Raw genomic sequence first — 7,080 nt, forward strand, 5'->3', positions numbered from 1 at the left:
CAACAGAGAGCTGGTCAGGCGCAGCGTCACTGGTGTCTACCAGCGCTGCGTAGAGCCAGAGCAAGGCCAGGCGATCCTCAAAGACATCCATCAAGGCGAATGCGGCCACCATGCGGCTTCAAGAGCACTCGTCGCCAAAGCTTTTTTGGCACGATTTCTTTTGGCCGACTGCCTTGGAAGAGGCCAAGGAGTTGGTCCAAAAATGCAAAGGGTGCCAGAAGTTCAGCTCCAAACCGCACCAGCCAGCTTCCGCGCTCAAGACCATCCCCATTGCTTGGCCTTTTGCAGTTTGGGGTCTAGACATGGTGGAACCGTTCAAGACAGCACGAGGTGGTCTAACTCACCTACTTGTCGCAGTGGACAAGTTCACCAAGTGGGTGGAAGTGAAGCCAATTAAGAAACTGGACGGTCCGACTGCCGTGACCTTCATCACCGATATCACAATTCGGCACGGCATACCACACAGCATCATCACCGACAATGGCACAAATTTTGCCAAAGGCGCCTTGGCCCGTTTCTGCGCAACACAGGGCATCCGACTGGACCTAGCGTCTGTCGCCCACCCGCAGTCAAACGGCCAAGTGGAGGGAGCAAACGGCCTCATCCTGTCCGGCATCAAGACTCGGTTGATCGAGCCTCTGGAGCGCTCGGCTGGCTGCTAGCTCGATGAGCTGCCAGCCGTCCTCTGGAGTCTGCGCACGACTCCAAACAAGTCAACCGGCTTCACGCCCTTCTTCCTCGTCTACGGTGCCGAAGCCGTCATCCCAACGGACATAGAGTTCGACTCCCCATGAGTCACCATGTACACCAAGGAGGAAGCAGAAGAAGCACGACAAGACGCCGTCGATTTGCTTGAAGAGGGCCGGCTGTTGGCACTCAGCCGGTCCAGCATCTACCAGCAGAGCCTGCGCCGATACCACAACAGGAAGGTCAGGCCAAGATCTTTCCAAGAAGGCGACCTTGTGCTCCGGCTGATCCAGTGAACAGCCGGCCAGCACAAGCTGTCGCCGCCTTGGGAAGGCCCTTTCATCATCAGCAAAGTACTAGGCAACGACTCCTACTACCTGATCGACGCTCAGAAGCCCCGAGCACGCAAGAGGGACGACTCCGGCAAGGAGACAGAGCGGCCATGGAATGCAAATCTTCTCCGAAGATTTTACAGTTGATGCAGTATGTACCACGCTACCTTTTGTATTAAAGTACCAAGACTTCGGGCCCCTTGAGACGAGCTCGGGGACTACCCTCTTTTGTCTATATGATAAAAATTATGCCTACAAGTATGTTACTCTTTGTCATGCCGCTTGGCACCGGGCTCGACAAGTCGACCCGGGGACTTGCCGCCTTGCACTATGAAATGCTTCCTGCAGCCGGACAAGTAGTGTGTAACACCTAAGCTATCTTCTGCCAGAAGCCGCAGCTCGCAGAGCGACTGTACGGTGGGCAAAGGTAAGGTAGAATGGGTGCTCGCATGAAAAATGGCTAAGGACTCAAAGCGTAAAACATAGCTCAAGATGGTTTCCAAGCCTTTCTCGCAAACCGACTTTCGGACAGTCGGATTGTCGTTTTCTATCCAACTTGCTCAAACAAACTTGAAATTGGCTAAGTACTTGCTTTCCCAAATTAGCCTAGCACTTGATCCAGCAACAATCTGCAGAGCAGCTGTCCGATTGGCAAGGTAGGCAACTAAGAGAAAGTGGCAAAGGAAAACAGCCAAAAGAACAATGGGCAAGAAACGATAGATATATATATATATATATAACATAGGCCCTTGGCCGAATTGTCGAGTAGAGGTTCAAAATACACCCCGTGGGTGGAATTGTGCGAATTAACAAGTTCTTCAAAAGACTACTGAAGCAGGTAAAACAAAAGACACAGCGGCAGCTTAGGAGGCGGCAGACGGATTCGGGGGGTCGGAGGAGGCGCCAGCGTCAGGCGTCGGAGCAGTCGGCCGGCTAGTCTCGGCTTGATCGCCTCCGGCAGCAGTCGGGTCGGTCATACGCGGCTCGTTGCTGGAGGCGCGGTTGGGCTGAGGCTGGCCGTCTGCTCCGTCTTCTGGTGCCTCCGCCTCACCCTCATCCTCCGCCTCGTCCTCCTCCTTGATGCTGGAGCCAATCACCTCCACCGAGTCTTCGCCGTAGTCTGGGTTCATCCCAAACCACTCCGGCGGTACCTCCTCGCCATCTTCAGACCGCTCGGGGACGAAGATGCTCGTGTCGGTGTACTCGGCGATCGCCACAGCATGCTTGACGAGGGCGTCTTCCGCAGCCACCAGCTCCGGTTGGGCCTCCGACCGAAGCGTGGCCAACCGGTCTAGATCCAGCCCCGGGTACCATGCCTTGACGAACTCCAAGGCCCGGCGCGCTCCAACCCGGGCCGAAGAGCCCTTCCAGGCCTCGAGGCGACCAGCCGCGACCTCCAACTAGTTGGCCGTCAGGCTGGGGGTGCGCGGAGCCTGCATATCCGGCCAAAGGGCGGAAATCGCCTGGGCGCCGACACACTGAAGCCAGCGCAGCATCCGGTGAGCCGGCCAGACGCGAGCCTCGATGCTCAAGATGTGCTCATCAAGAGTTCGGGGGGCATCAGCGGCAATCTCCGCGCCCTCCTCCCTCCGCCCTCCGACTTTCACGATCGGCCTCGATGGCTTGGATAGCGGCATGCGACTGCCCAGGGAAGAAGTCTGCAAAAGACACAAAGAAACGAAAAAGCAAGTCAAAAACCAGGAGTCGGCACGATCTAAGTCGGCAGCTCAAAGAAAGAAAATAAAGAGACTCACCATCAACGATGTCTTCAATCTCGTGGAAGCCGGAGGACAGCAGCGCCTCCTTGTCAGACCAGGAGGAGCGCTCGCTCACGAACTCGGCCAAGAGGGCGGTTTCTGTCTCCTCCGCCTCCCTCTGCGACTTCACAAGAAGCTCCTTCTGCTCTGCCAACTGAGTGGCCAGTAGATCACGCTCTGTGGCGAGCCTGCTGCACTCCTCCCCTTTGGCGAGCAGGGCGGAGTTGGCTTCGCTCTGCTGCTGTTGAAGAGCAGCGTTGGCTCCTGAAGGAAAGGAAGAAAGACAACAGTCGTCAATAAAGTAAGTCGCCGGGGAGATCCGGCCTGACTGCTCAGCAGTCGGCCCGAATCTCGGGGACTACAGCCCGCGGGTGCGCTAGCGTGCCCCCGTAGAGAAGAAAAAAGAGGGAAGGACTTACTCCGGCTCTCTGCCAAGTCGGCGGTCCGCTTGCCTAGCTCTTCAACATTACGGTTGAAGGCAGTGACGCGGAGGTTGCGGTAATCCTGCAACAAGCATTTCAGACAAAGTTAGTACCCGGAAGTTCATCAATTGGAGTTCCAGGCCGCCTGCTCAGCAGCCGGCCCGAAACTCGGGGACTACACCCAGTGGGTGCCCTGGCGCGCCCCCACACAAAGGAACAAGAAAAACAAAGGCCCAAAGAAAAAACATACCCGGACGGCTGCCCGTAACGCTAGGAACGCCTTGGTGCAACTCTGGAGGGCGTCGCCCTCAGTGCGGAGCTTCACCTGGACGTCTAGGAGCGCCCGGTTCAGTGGCCCTGTGCCGCCTCCCCGCACCCACGCAACAGGTGCGGCGCTCGTCGCTTCGGCGTCTAGAGCCGCCGAGCTGGCGGTGCCGGCTTCCAGGGGGCGGGGTGCCGAAGTCGCCTTCTCTAGACGATGGCGCGCTGGCAAGCCGACCTGGAGGAGTAGCCTCGCCACGGCCTCGTCTTCGGTCGGCGGCATCGGAGGGTCCGCTGGCTGCTCACCTTGCACGGCTTCAGACGGCGGCGGAGGCGACGGCGGAACGTTCGCGCCCGGAGTAGAGGGCTCGCCTCCTTCCCTCTCCTCGACGAGGTTCTCCCCGCCGGCTCCTCCAGTGTGCCCCGTGAACTCCGGGGGCAGCGGCGCAGAGTTCAGCGGGGTAACAAGCAAGGCCGACTGGCGGCGTGCGGCTTCCTCAGCCTGCTGCTTCGCCGCTGCAGCGGCTTCGGCCTCCGCTAGTTTTTTCTTGGCAGAGGCCTCCGCCCTGTCGACCTCCACCTTTTCCAGGTGGACGGCTTCTTCTTCATTGCGCTTCTCCTGCACATTCCGCTCCGTCGCCTCCCGGAGGTCGGCAGCGGGGTCTATCCGCCGAGTGGTGGCGGGCGTCTCCGCTGACCCCATGACGGAGGCGGCGGCGACCCGCTCAAGAGAGAGGGGAGCCCTGAGGAAAGAGGGGCAAGCAGAGACTCAGACAAAAACGAAGAAAGAATAAACTTCAAAGTCAGAATACTTACGCAGAGACCAATGGCGGCTTCTTCACTTCCTTATGAAAGCGGATGGCCTTCGCGGCTGCCTCGTCCCGCCGGGTCACCGCAGCCAAGCCCTTGGGCTTCTTCGGCCGGCTGCCGAACAAAGTCGGCACAGCCCGGCGCTTCTTCCCGCCGCCTGGAGCGCCCGACACGGCAGAAGAGCCCACGCCCGGCTGGCTGGCTCCTGGCCGATGGCGAGGGGCGACTCCTCCCTCGGCGTCATCTTCAGGCCAGTCGGCGAAGGTAGCCGAGGGCCTGAAGTCGCCTGTCGTCCCTCCTCCTCCCTCGGCGTCGTCTTCCAGAGCCGCCGCCCCCAGATCGGGGTCGTCGATGTCGCTCTCCGCCCGGTCGGCGACGAACTCACGGGCCGGCCCCGAGGTGCCGGCTGGTGGGTGAAGAAGGGGATTCTAACCAAAAGCTGACTGCTCAGAACAAAACTCGGCAAGAAGAAGACATTCCAAAGAAAGAAAAGAAAGGCGACTCACCACGGGCGGGGGGTTGGCACGGGAGTATGGCTCCTTGCCGAATCGCCAGTCCTCCGGGAGCCTGCTGTCCGAGAGGTGGTTCACCATCAGGGCCACCTCTTCGTGAGGCATGTCCTTGGTGCACATCCGACTCGGGTCATGGCCCCCGCTCATCTAGCATATCAGGTGAGGGCGGCCTTGGAGTGGGAGAACTCGGCGCGAGACAAAGGCGGCCAGCAGGTCCGGACCAGTCAGACCCTCTGACTGCGTCAGCACTCGGAGTCGCGTGATGGTGCCGGCTCCCGCAGGCGTCAGCGACCTGGCCTGGTACGACCAGTTGGGCAGTCTGCCAGCCGGCGGGCCGGCTTCGAAAGCCGGCAGATTGACCCAATCGCCCCCCGTGGCGACGTTCCTGACGTAGAAGTAGGACCGCTGCCACATCTTCACCGACTTAAACAGCAAAATGGAGGGGAAGTGGTTGTCGGCCCCTGTCCTTCGCACGGCGATGAAGGCGTCGCAGTGAGCTGGCACGCCCGCGGCCTGGGTGCCGATCTTGGAGAAGAAGAACTCCCCCCAGAGCTCGAAGGTGCGGAGGACTCCGAGGAAACCTTCGCACAGAGCCACGAAGGCGGACAGCAGCACCACTGTGTTGGGGGTGAGGTGGTGCGGCTGCAGTCCGTAGAACTCCATGAAAGACCGGAAGAAGCTGCTCGCTGGCAGCCCCAGCCCGCGCAGGCAGTGCGAGCGGAAGATGACCCGCTCGCCCTCCTGCGGGGCGGGGGAAATCTCCCCCTCTGGCCCGAGACGCACCTGCATGCAGTCCTCGCCAGGAAGCCGACGGGTCCGGCGAAGGAACTCGATGTGGTCTTCATGGACTTCAGAACCGTCCCAGGTGCCGGAGCGCACCGGGGGAGGCGCGGCCGCAGAGGAAGAACTCATCGCGAGCTGTCGCTGCGGTGATCGCCGGAGCTTGGGCGTGCGGCGGAGCGAAGAAGAGAAGAGGAAGCAGGAGAGCGAGGAGCTTCAAGGAGGAAGAAAGCAAGAGGTAGTGGGAAGGAGGGGCGCGCGTGCCCCCCTCTTCCCCCTACTTATAGCCCCGTGGGCTGCGAAGCCGAGGGGGCGGACATGGGGATTTACTACGCCCGCAACCCCACGCCCCCCACGATCCACGTAAAGTTACTACGGGCAGTAACTTCACGGGAATCCCAACCGTCCACCGGGCCGCAGCGGATCCGCTTGGGTGCCGAGGCGCGGTAGTGGCGGGCCCCGCCTACGGGCCTGTCCCATCGTGCGCGTGGGCCGGCAGGACGGCCTGGCCACGTGCCCTCGCATGACAGGCCAAGAACGGGCGGCGGCCTGGAAGCTTAGCTAGCACGCCACTAGAAATCCCGCCGCGACGTTCAAACTACTGAGCAAGTCAGAATTGAGTGAGTCCGAGTTGGGCGAGTCCGACTCCTTCTAGTCAGCCCGGCAGAAGTCAATCAAAACCGTGTGTTGAGCACCCGGAAAGAGAAACTGCTCAGGCTTCTCGGCCGATCGTCCGCGGCGCCTCACCAGCTTCGGGGACTACTGTCGGAGTAATGGGCCACGGGTAGGCCAACCTGAGCCCCATAACCTTTCAAGACATCGGGGCAGGCTGTGCCCCTCAAGACCATAGGGCGAAGAGCCGCCTCCTGGGGAGTCTACGGCAAGGCGGCCGACTGCCCGCTCACGCCGAGTCCCAGGGGCGACTTCCAGAGAAGCTGGCTTTGGGGAGTCGGCCGGTGACTCCAACAAACCGTGACCTCATCGAGGGGGACGGGGCAGGGGCATGGCTACAATGAAGCCCACTCCCCGCCCCTTACCAAGGGCAGGCATGGCTATAGAGCGCCGTACTTGGGAAGATCTCCCTGCGACGTGGCACTGTTGCCCAGCCGGCCCTGACATCAGCACCACTGTACCTGGTCCTACGCCCACGACGGCTTGTCTGTACGGCTTGGAGGCAGCGGGGCCCACCAGTCAGCGAGACCTCGGGAGACGGCGGGAGAACCGCCAGTTGGACCCGTCGGGAGTCGGCCCGGGGGAGTCGGCCGAGCCCTCCCCCGGGGCCCATGCGCCATTAATCAAGAAGAGATGGGGAGTGGCCATAGTGATCGCCCGCCAGGCGGCGGGGCTGTTGCCATGACCCCATGACCAAGCCTGCGTCATCAGGAGCACGGCTACAGTAATCAGCAGCCGGCAAGACCCGCCCGCGGCGGACGTGGCCTGTCGGCTCCGTACCAGACCAGTCGGCGGGCCCCACCAGTCGGCGGAGAAGTCAGAAGTCGGAGGCACTGACGGCTGGGCC

At 61.2% G+C, this 7,080-nt stretch overlaps 1 pseudogene; it reads right to left on the reverse strand.

Annotated features, from left to right (window-relative positions):
- Positions 1-4,697: 4,697 nt before the first annotated feature.
- On the reverse strand, positions 4,698-5,693 carry LOC147958778 (uncharacterized; annotated as a pseudogene).
- Positions 5,694-7,080: the final 1,387 nt, after the last annotated feature.

The sequence above is a fragment of the Triticum urartu genome, chromosome 7A, assembly GCF_056163025.1.
Source record: "Triticum urartu cultivar PI428250 chromosome 7A, HENAU_Tu73, whole genome shotgun sequence".
Lineage (NCBI taxonomy): Eukaryota > Viridiplantae > Streptophyta > Magnoliopsida > Poales > Poaceae > Triticum > Triticum urartu.